This window comes from Marmota marmota, unplaced genomic scaffold (assembly GCF_001458135.2).
Source record: "Marmota marmota marmota unplaced genomic scaffold, marMar, whole genome shotgun sequence".
NCBI classification, from domain to species: domain Eukaryota; kingdom Metazoa; phylum Chordata; class Mammalia; order Rodentia; family Sciuridae; genus Marmota; species Marmota marmota.
In genome coordinates this window covers 51,386,307-51,398,806 of record NW_025999977.1, presented here as the reverse complement: position 1 = coordinate 51,398,806, position 12,500 = coordinate 51,386,307, and positions in this window count along the sequence as shown.

The following is a 12,500-nucleotide window of genomic DNA, read 5'->3' as shown; positions in this document are numbered from 1 at the left end:
GCTGTCTTTAACTTGGGTGAGGCATCCCTACAGTCTCTTTCTCTGCAGGGTAGGTCTTTGGTAGGCATACACCCTGAGCATATTTCAAATGGTAATTTTTTTCACTGCCCCCGACAATGACACTTGCCTGAAGTATGAAAAGCCTGGAATTAAATTTTATAAAACCACAGTGTTTCCCTAGGACTACAGCTCTCAAGATTTTCTCACTCTCAAGCTAGTTCATACATACCAAATTACCATTTAAATATTCTTGCTGTTTTATGGCTTCAGTAGTTTCTATTTTACTTATTCTGAATATGACCAGGATTCTCTGTATTTGCCTTTCTCTCCAGATTTCAGGTGGGAGTAACCTGAATTCTCTGATGGGTCCAGGAAAACTCATTGATTTTCAGTGTATTCAGCTCTATTCTGGCTTTTAGTGTGGACATGAGGAGCTCTGACCTCTTCCCGTGGTGCACAACGGATTGCACAGGGTCTTACTCTGCAGTAGCTAAAGCTTTCCAGTCTGTTCTAGCCATAAAGATTGTGAGTTAGTGGAAGATATTTTACTTTAAAATATTATGAATTAATTTAATTCTTTAAGACTACTTCTTCTGAAAGCCTAGGGGAATGCCTTGATTGGATGTGTGTCATGGGAGATTTAAAACTTAGCTTAATATCATTCCCATTATGGCTGGCTTCAGGAGTTTCAGAAAAATCATTCATTTTAATAAGCAGGGGGAGAAAAAGCATCAGGAAACTAATCAAGTGACACTATGGGCACATTATTTAGTGAATAGTGTCAGTGTCCTGATTTGTCTTTCTTGGGGATAGTTATTTACAAACCACACACACACACACACACACACACACACACATTTGCATGTACATCACCTCTCTGGACTGTTACTTTTAAAATAGTGACACTTAGAATCAATCAAGAAAGATGGATTTGTGCAGACATGATCATACAACCATTGTTATAGCTCTTCTGCAGGTTTTTATGTCTTGTCTACATATCTCATTTAGCTGGCTCTAAGTTTCTTGTCACTTAGAAGATATTTAATAATTAGGGAAAAATCAGAGTGAAACTTGTTAACAACAAGCAAAATGGTGTTTATTGTATAGTAGCTTTTATCTAAAGTAGCTTACCTTTCTCATTTTTAAAGAAAAAGGTGTGTCAGACGAGAGTATCCTCCTTGAGGGGCTATTTATCACAACTGGGTGGTTGATGTTAGCAATTAATGATAAGGGTTGAGGATGTCAATCAACTTCGCATAACGCATAAAGACTCCTCTGAGAAAATATGTCAGTGGAAGCTCATGCTAGCATCCCTGACCTGGCTTCCATTGTTGTCTCTGCCCAAAGGCCCTTTGTGGATTCCTTCCTTCCTCCTTCCATTGTCCTTCCTGACATGACTTCTCTTTGAGTCTCTCAGGGTACATACACTTCAATGACTATCAGCTTAGCACATCATCTATCCTAAAACAACTGTCATTTTCAAAGAGATTTTTCAAGGGGGATATTCAAAAGAAGAAACCTGGTAGTAGAATCCAGTTACGCTGAGCCCTGGTTTGTAACAGTAGAGGATGTTAACTTTGTCAAGAGTAGAGTTGGGTGATTGAGGAGGAAGTGTTCGTGGTTGCTCATAAGGGCCTCTCAAAAGTCACCTTAAGTCTTATTGCTCATGGACATAAAGTCAGTCCTTTGTGTCAAAGCTACGAAACCCTAATAAAACCTCAGCCACTTTTGTATGGGTGAACCCTAACAATTCCAGTTTCCTACAGATATCTATAGTTGCACCACATATCTGTGTGGACTAACAGAGTTAATCTAAGTCAAAGAGGGTGAACCAGGAGCTTAACTCCTTTATTTGATTGGTTTTGTTACAGGTGTTGAATTCCAGCATAGCATTCCACTTTGAAGAAATACAAACTTAGTTTTCTAAAAAAACTAAATTATTGAGATCACTGAGAAATCCTAATATTAAAGGTCCTTAAAAGACCCTTTCCCATCTGTGAAGTGAACTGATAAAGGGTCTTTTCCTACAAATGGAACTAAAAATAAGTCTATATCCTTTAGTAAATGAGCCATCATATATCATTGATTCCCACAGGCTAACAAAACAGTTGGTATGTTGGTATGTTCTGGGTAATCTGAAAATATTTGGGGATGAATGAATAAATGCAAAAGTGATTTATTAAAAAAATATTGACATAACAAATATTTTGTATTCATAAGAGCGTTACTCTGATATATTTTCCTTATTTTCTTGAGCATATGAATTATTTTTCTATTTTTAAAGACATCCTTCTAATATTACTACTTCCTCAAGGAATATGAAGAGTGGAAAATAATTTTCCTCTATGACTTCAAAAGTACCCTGTGTAATCTATAAAATTATAGCTTTGATTTAGCCCATTGGAGAGCTAATAATTACAAGTTGACTTGATAAACTGAGTTCTAAATGAAAAGAAGTCTTACAAAGTTATGGATGCATTGTATTATCCTTGGTGGAGTTCATGAACAAAAATAGCAAATATAAAAGCGGATACAAAGAAGACAAATGAGATGTTACTCTTAAATGTTAAGTACAGTGAATGTGACAGTTTAGACCACTTGGATGCCCTAGCCATTTGTCTTGTAGAAACCATCATCATGTGCTCAGGAGAAATTGGGGGCAGACCATAGATCCAAGGGGGACCCCATAGTGACATAGAATGACATGGGTGATTTAAAAAAAAAATTGCTAGAGGACTGTTTTAAAACTCAAACACTGATCTCATATAAAAACAAAAGCTGTCTACTGCTGGTTTTCAAAGGATGCCCTGGTTGTTACCTATAGCAAATGTCATATGTAGTTTTAAAATGAAGTTTGAAGAAAGTCTCAAATTACCAACAAGACCAACAATAACACTGAGACACTTACAATGATCTTAACTCTTAGCATTCTACCCTAGAAACTTCTCAAAGTGCTGTTTCCTACTCAGCAGAAACAGAAACAGTCTTCAGTATTCCCAGCTGAGTAGTACCTCTGCCCAGAGTTCAGCACACAAGACAAGGTATTGGGTGATGAGCTTTGGACTGCTCTATTGCTCCTTAGGTAAGCACCCCCCCCTCCTTTTTTTTTTGATTGACAAAACCTCAAGGCCAGGTAGGCACCACTCATTCTAACACAGCAGGGACTGCAGGCCCCTATGAGCCCTTCTGGGGCATAGATACCACAAGACCTGAGTTTCAGGTACAGCGTGTGTTATGGTAGTAACTCTAGTGAGACTGCAGCTCCACAGCTGGTTAAACCCAGTTTACACTGGTAATGGATTTGCCTGAGCCATGGTACCAGGCCTGCAAGTGCTGGGCATGCAAGCTCCTGGTCTCAGTCCTCCCAGAGCTGCAAGATTGTGTACGGTCTAGCTTCTTTGCCCTACTGCCAGGCCTTGTAAAAGAGGCAAGATCTTTCTTGAGTGAATTATGAGCATGCATAATAATGGAATGTGTAATAAGAAAACCGCTGGTCCTCAGCAGTTTTACTCTCTGATCACTCTCAAAGCCAAGATCTGCAAACTTTGTGTTTGGACTATTTGAAGTAAGTGAAGTACCATTTCAGTTTGTGCAGAAAATAACATAATATTTTACTGTTTTCAGAGTAGCTTAGAATTATTTGCTACAGTAAAGCCGTTTACTTCCAATTTAGAATAAAAGAGTAACAAAATTAGTTTTCAAGCTTACATATTAGCAGCTTAAAGTAACTATTACTTCATAACAACTCTGAAAATTAAGAGATATCCACCCATATTATGTTCCTTATTTCTGTGAGAGAAGAGTGACAATCTATTCACTCGCTTGAAGAACCAAATGAGTTCAACAATAATAAAAAGAGAACACAGCTATCAGATAACAGATGGTGTTGTGTCCTTTGGGATAGACACAGTATCAGCTCTGAAACCTCAGCACACCTGACCTGAATCCCAGCATCTCCTGTAAGTGACGTGCATCTGCTTTTTGATTAAAAGCAATTATATAGGCATACTTTCTTTGACATGACTTCTTTCCTTAGTGTTATAGGAAAGTTGTCTTTTTAAATTTTATGCTCATTAAATCTTCCCACTGAAATGAATAATAAAAAATTGCCTCATCCAATTTCATGCTCAAAGCTGCAAAATCTTGTGACTTGATCTTAACAGATGGAGTGGCTTCCTTTGTTGAAAGTTTTCCAGGGTCAATGTGCTACCTACCCCACACAGCAGCCTGGCTTCCTTGTAGGGGCATTTTCTAATTAGTTAATGATTTCTCATTACTTTCCTAAAGTACTTTCCATGCAGACTTACACCACATAAAGAATTTCCTTATTGAAAGTTTACCTATCCTAGAAAGTGCTCCACAGATTCATGAGAGCAGTAACTTCATTTTACAATAAGCTCAGAGGATAAATTAGCCAGCAAGATAAGTAAAATTTCATTGTAAATTAGTAGAGTGAATTTGCAACCATATGATCTTTTATGTGATAAAATACATTAAAAAAAGAAATACAGTTTTCCAGGTTGATTATAACTGAGAATGGTATTCTATTTAACATGAATGGGCTCTAGTTTAGAGTATGTTCATTTATGCTGAGAATAGTATGGTATTTTGTTGCACATAACTCTAAACTTTATGCTAGTAAAGGGCAAGAATTAAAATTTAATCTTTTCAGGCAATAACTCTCTGACAAGTGTTCTCTAGAAGGATTCTTAACACAACCAATGATTTGAAGCTCTATTACATCACAACTGAGTACCTTCATCTGACTCAACATGGCAGAAAAGCCAACATTGCTGAGCAGGTAAAACCTACATTTGGATTATAATATTTATAGTCCTAGTCTTCATGGAGAGAAGAACACTTTGAGTTTGGTATTCAAACAATGAACTACATTAGACTTTAGGTAAATACAAAAAATAACTTAAAGAAAGTGTGAAATATTTTGAGAAGTTTAAACAATCACTTTAAAGGATAAATGAGCTGAGTATTAAAGGGAAGTAGAATTTATTATCAGAAGATAAGGAACTGGCTAAAACCCTTCCTTTGATATTATCAAAGTAATTCTGCAAATATAATATATTGTCAAATCTTGAAAAAACCGAGAACATTGAAAATGAAATACGATATGTCAAGAGTTTGTAATGTTTTGAATAACTAATAAAAAAAAGAAAAAAAGAAAGAAAATATCTTTGCTTTTTAGAAAAAAATATGCTCATTTTGAAACATTTAAATATTTTTCAACAAGATAATAAGTTACTCTAACTATATTTCCTAAAGTAATTTTCCTCCAAGTAGCCTTGCACGTTTCTGAAGGTCTGAGTAATACCTTATAACTTTTAAAAAATCAATAAATAACCAAAAAGACAATTTCTGGAATAGATTCCAGGGAAATGGAGGCTCGTAGGCATCTGTCTCCCTTTCAGCATGACTCTAGCTCAGCCAGTTGTCCTGAGAAAGAATTTTCCAGAGTGAGAGGGAGAGCTCTAGTTGTGAGGAAATTCCATGGGATCAAGTGGGCAAGGCTGTGTGGCATGGTCAGGGTAGGGACTAGAGCCATTGCAAAAGGACTCTGGTATAGAAACAAGAATATATCTGTGTCTCCTAGAAAGAGCCTGAATTGCAGGGACACCAGAGCCGCCTTGGTCCTGTGAATTGGCTTCATGTGCCTGGTCCCAGTGGAGTCAAAGGGTCTGAATGCACCAGCTCAGGAGGCTGAGAACTCTGACAGCATCCATCCCTGAACCCCCTGGGGACATGCTTCCTATGTGCTGACTGGTCCTACCTTGTACCACTGCAGAACTGCCACCACTGAGGCCATCCCACCAAAGGCCTGGGCCCCAGCAAAGAAAGAGAAATGACAATGGGCATCCCCCGCCCCGCCCCCCTCGCCCGGAGTCCTGCTGCTAAATGTAAAAACCTTCAGGATGAAGAGAAAACTTCACAAACTTCAAGGGGAAGGAAACATTGAGCTCAAAAGGAAATGATGACACTTTTAATTTAGCTCAGTTTCGTTTCTTTTTTTCCACTCACAACATCAGAAGCTAAAAGGAGGTAGAATAAAAAAAAATGACTGTGTATAACATGCCATACCCAACAAAGGTATCACTATCTTTCTAGAGAAATATTAATATTTGTGGATATTCAAGGGTTTATCATCCTCAGGTCTGATCTTAAGGAAATACTGGAAGGAGAACTCCAGCCAACAAATGCTAAAGACTTTGCCCAGAGACAACAGGAAAGATGGCTCCAGGGCATTGCAGGGATTGGCAAGATCACACCCATCTCAGGCTCCAGGGTGTCAAAGTAAAAATTTCTTTGATCAGAGTCCAGCAGACACCCAGTTTTCACAAGGGGCCTAGGAAGTTTTTTTCTTCAATGTGTTCATCTCCCCAGCTCTCAGAGGCTGCTGCAGCCATGGTCCCTGCAGGCCTGGCTACTGCTGGAGATGCCCTCAACCGTGGAGTGCTGGTGCCAAAGGAAGGCAGGATGCTGGAGTTAGAGGGTCATGGAAACTTCCGCAGAGATTTCAAAGGAGGGCCTGGGAGGCCAGGCAAAGTGGGACAGGGTCCGAGTCCCTGCAGGCATCCCCTGAGAGGGTGATGTGTGGAGGCCCAAGGAATCTGAAGCTGCTGTGGCGAGATCCCTAAGGCGAGGAAGCGCCTATAATGTGGAGTGTCGGCTGAGCAAAGCTTCAGAAACTGAGCAGACACAAGCCAACAGAAAGACCATATGGGCTGCAGCTAGCAAAGCCGCAGGGGTGGAGCCACTCCAGCCCCTTGGAGAGAACATCAGGATGCCAAGTGCCCCAGGTGCCAGAGGCGGAGCTACAGGACGTGTTTTGTTTTGTTTCCCCAGCTAGATTTTGTCTTTCTTTTTCCTTTCTATGTCTCTTTTATCTACAAATATAAATGTTTACTGCCGAAGTCTGGCTGGGCACGAAATCATGAGCCACTCAAGCAGGAACAAACTTTATTTTTTGAAACTGCCGCCAATGCCACGTAAGCTGGGGGTGGGGGGGGGATTGAACGCACAACTACCGCACTTCCCCAACCAATGGGAACTCTCCAGGAGTCCAGGTGGACAGCAGGAGTCCAATATCCATATGAATGCAAATCTTAACATAATCATATCATCTCAATGGCTTGCTGGCATCACCTTTCAACCAAAAATGTCATGCATCATATTACTTGGCTGTGGCTCTTAGCAGTTTACAATGTGTCTTTATATGTTGGATATCTGTAACTTGCTATTGATTTTCACAGGGGCTCACACTGAGCTTGCCTTGAGTCTCTCTCAGAGGAGACTTGGACTTGGACTTTTGGGCATTTCTGGAACTTTTAAAACTATGGGGATTCTTGAAAATGGACTGAATGTAGTTTGCATTTTTAATTGAAGCATGAGCTTTTTGGGCCCAAAACATTATGGTTTATATATTAGGTGTTCTCCAAAAGCTTATGTGTGAGACAAGAAAGAAGGTTTAAAGATGAAGTGATTGAGTTATGAGAACCTTAACCAAATGGGTGCATTAATCCTCTGATAGTAATTATCTGACCGTAGGCAGGGCATAGCTGCAGGAGGTGGATCATTGGAGGTGTGCCTTTGAGATTATATTTTGTCCCAGTGAGAAGAGCTCCCTCTGCCTCTTCGTGGCCATTCCTGACCTGCTTTCCTCTGCCATATTATTCTGCCATGATGTTCTGCCTCACCTCAGGCCCCAAGCTCTCCATGGACTGCGGTCTCTGAAACCATATGCCCAAAATAAGCTTTTATTTCTATAATTATTCATGTCAGATATTTTGGTCACAGAAACAAAAAGGCTGACTAAACCACTAATGATAAGATTTTCAACAATTAATTTGAAAAAAATTATATCCACATATACACAAATGATTCCTAACACTTAACCTGCAATTTGAAAGCATATCTAATCATAGTAACCTAAACCTGGAAACAACCCAGATGCATTTAAATAAGTGAGTGGACAGATGGGGATACATCTTTACAATGCAATATTATTTAGACAAATAAGAATGTGCTATCAAGCTATGAAAAAACACCAGTAAATCTTAAATACACATTGCTAAGTGAAAGAAGCCAGTCTGATCAAATTACATGCTGTAGGATTCCAAATATATATTATTATGGAATGAAAAAAAAATAGAGACTGTTTTAGCCAGCTTTTTCGCTGCTGTGACAAAAAGATTTGACAAGAACAATCCTAAAAAAAGAAAAGTTTATTTGGGGGCTCACAGTTTCAGAGGTTTTAGAAAAACCCAGCTTAAAACTGCAGCATTTCCCAGGACACAGAATAACAGGCATCAGTATCTCAATGCTCTTGTGGGTCCCTAGGACCACACTCTCTACACCCCACAGGGCCTCTATTCATTTGATTCTGTTGGCAAAGCACCATCAACACACTGAGGGGCAGCACAGTGTTCTAGTACTTAGAAGCACTCCTCTCAAGTAGCAAAGTTCAAAAACTTGAAAATAATTCAATATCCACAAACTATTATACTTGAAAATTAAAAAGTGTATCTGGTTGACAAATTTAAAATAATTAAAAATAAAAAGCAGAAGTAGCAGAACTTGAATTCAGGTTGAATTATGTCAGATCCACCATCAGTTATGTAGCACTTATACGTCCTTGTGTGCATCCTAGGGCTTCAGCTTATAATTTTGCAGGGAGAAAAGACAAAATATTTTAACAAAATATTTTAAAATTATAGTTAAAATAACACCAATAAAGATGTAAATTGGTTTGATGTTCAGGGTGCCACAAACTTAAAGAACCCATCACGGAAAACTCTTAGCCAAATGCTGGATCGAATATAGTAATCACAAGAATGTAGTTTGTAAATTAAAAGATAAGAAAAAGCCAGAGAAAAACATGAGAAAGGAAGAGTTTACACAGTAATAAAGATATTTGAGTAAAATATGGACTAGAGTTAATAATGGTGTGTAGATATTGATTTGTTGAAATTGTAACTATTGTATCATGTTAATAAGATATTTTGTGTGTAAATATATATGAACTCTTTGCTACTCTAAATATTCCCTAGAATAATCTAGTAATAAAAGACTGGTAGTAAACAGTTGGAATTTATTGTTAACAGTCAATAATCAACATAAGGGAACTTAGGATATATGTGGGCAGGTGTCAAGAAAAATTTCTTAGAAGCTGTCATTTTAAGATGAATTATCGAGGATTGAAAAGAAATTACTTGGGGTATTCCAAGCAAGATGAACAGTATATAGTGTAAGACTATTACCTGAGCTTCAAAGAGTACTAATAAATGTCTACCTAGGACAAATGAAAACAACAGAAAGAAGGAAAGCTGATGTGAGACTAAAGAGCTTGTAAGGAAAGACTCACTACCCGAAGCAGGAGTGGTCCCGGCCCAGCCCCACTGCTGGGAGAAGGCAGAGGACCAGAATACCAGAGCTGCCAATGAGGAGCGCACCTGTAGCAGCAGCCCTGGGACAAGCGGCTCAGAAGCACAGGGAATATAAAGGAGGTTTTGAAACCATCCAAGGCACGATAACAGGGTTGTGTGTTGTAACAAAATGACATTTCTCACTGGCAGATGCAGCCAAGACTAATAATTTATTAATGTTTTCCTGTTTTTATACGTCTCTAGAATCTTGTTAAAGGTCAAAGCAAGAAGTTCATAATTGAATTCAAAATAACAAGGATAGCTACTCCAGCTCGAAACACCTAAATAAGCCCCGACATTAAGTGGTAGAATTTAATACATTTCAAAGTTAGATATTAAATTCAATCCTTCCATGATCTTTAAGATTTTAACATTTTGAAATGTATCAAGACATGTTTTATGACACAACAGAGAAGCTAAAGAGGGGGTTGGAAGGCTCAGTCCTGCTGAATAGTAAATGAATGTTCCCATTCTTCACCGAGTCAGCAGGAAACACATGGGATCCTGGACTTGTATGCGGTGTTCATGTGATGTCCCTGCATCTTCTCGCTGGAGAGGTGTGGGAGCAGGCCTAAGCAGTGGGGTGTCAGTTGTGACCAGTGCTAACAAGGTGAGAGCCCCTCTCTGTCAATGTAGGTCTTGTGGAGAACAGGAACAGGTGCTATTGTTCTCCCATCCAAGTGAGCATGGTCCTTGCTTAGCAGACCCCCACCTAAGCAGCAGCAGTGATACCCCTTGGGTATCAGTGTCTGGTGAGTGAAGAGCCTCCTCTTCTAACCCATCATGGTAGCAAGTATCCCACTTTTACTTTCTGAAACATTTATTAGAAAAGACAAGAAGTTCTAGAAGACAACAGAAGTTCTAGATAAGGTTATGAGAATCACAGCATGAAATGTAAAACATCAAGGTTTATATGAAAGATCAGCAGTTATACCAAGAAACAGGAAAATGTCAACTTGAATGAGAAAAGTCAGCTAATGTGTCAATAGCAAGAAGACAGATGGTAGAGTTGCTGACAAGGCTTCTGTTTACTGCTTTGCTGCTAGAGATTGAACCCATGATCTTGTCTATACCAGGCTACATCCAGACCCTGACTAGGAAGCCACAGCAAGCACCATACAGAATCCCCAATGAGCAATTATGAATGTGTTTGATACAAAAAAAGGGGGGGGATGAAATAGAAAGGCTTACAAAAGAAATAGAAAACCTCATAAAAATGTAAGATTAAAAAAAAAAAAAACACCAAATGGAAATTGTAGTACTTGAAATAAAGTAAATGAAATAATCAACAGAGATATGTAAAGAGCACATGAATGAAATAGTGAAAACGAAGGTGTGATAAAAACAATGTCTGGAAAACACACTGAATTACAGAAAATAATTTTGAGATTACAATGAACCAGGAATGGGGAAGGTCCCAATAACAGACTCAGCATTGTTATTCTGGAAGTGCTAGAAGGAGGAAAGATGTGGGGGTGGGGATGAAAATTTCCTATTTAGCACTAGATACAAACCTGCAGAAACAGCAGGCCGAGTCAACCCCAACAGGCAAGACTCATCAAAATCAGACTTTTGAAAACTGAAAACATTGGAAAAATATTGCACAAGAGAGAGTGACACCTTGCTTCTAAAGGGAATAAAGAGAATGGCAGCCAACTTGTCATTAGAAACTCCAGAGGTCAAACCTGAAACTAAAGAATTGCTAACTGAGAATCCTGCACCCAGCAAAATGAAGCAAATCATGACACTGTCAGCTGAGGGGAAAATAAGGGACTGGTTGCTACCCTGCGTAGCCTGCAAAGTGGCTAAAGGCTCCTGATTTGATTGTTCCACATTGTATATGGTCCAACACACCACATTGGGACCCGTAATTGTGCACAATAATTTTGTGTTAATTAAGGTTTAAAATTACTTAATGGATGAGTTCAAAACACAAAGAAATGAAAACAGAAGAAATTTTGGGAAATTAGAAAAAAGAATGGAAATTAAAAAAAAAAAAAAACTCAAAACTCCCATAGAAGGTTCTAAATGTTAAAAGAAGCAAACATTGTAACAGCATGTGATATTGTTAAAATGTATTTAGAGAAATATTTGAAACAATTACAAATTAACTGTAATAAAAAGACAAAATAAGATTTCTGAATTTCACTCCAATTAGTAAAATGTCACCAGCAGACATGAAGAAATATGCATATATAATGTTATTATTAGAACACTGGTCAAAATCTATGTGAATAGTTTTACACAAAACCACTACAGGAAAATAAAAACAGAATCTAAAATATTCTAGTAAACAAAAGTAGAAAAAATAATGATACAAAAAGAAAAGAAAAAATAAAGATATAAAGTGACAGATAAAATCTATAATAAAAATAATTTAAATGGAAATAATATAAATACACAATCAAACATAAGTATTGGTAAAGTGGATTTTTTTAACAAAGCAAAAAATAAGATACCTAAGAGCAGGGTTTTTGTTTTTTGTTTTTCATAAGAAGCACACCTCAAAGCTGATGCAGGTTCAATAAAAGAGGATGGGAAATAATACACTATGTAAATAATAATAAAAATAAATCCAGAGTGACTACATTAATATCCTAGGATAGCATAGGTCATTACTTAATGATTAAAAAATCAATCCACCAAGAAGAAAGAGCACCTCCAACTGGATTTGTCCAACAGAGCTGTACAATATATGAAGCAAAAATTAATAGAACTGAGCGAAGGTAGAAGGTCCACAATTATATTTGGGTATTTCGACATTTCTCTCTCAACAAATGATAGAACAACTAGGAAGAAGTCTGCAACAATTTAAAGCATGATTAACCAGCAGGATCTAATTGACACTAGATAACAGAAGACTGTGCATTATTTTAAAGGGCCTGCAGAACTCATGCTAATTAGAAAGTACCCTGGACCAGAACACAGACCTCAATGAACTTCAGAGGTGAGATCATACACAATGTGTTCTTCATCTATAAAGGAATCAAACCTGAAATTTATACATATATATATATATACACACACACATACATAAATATGTATAAATAAATATATATATATATA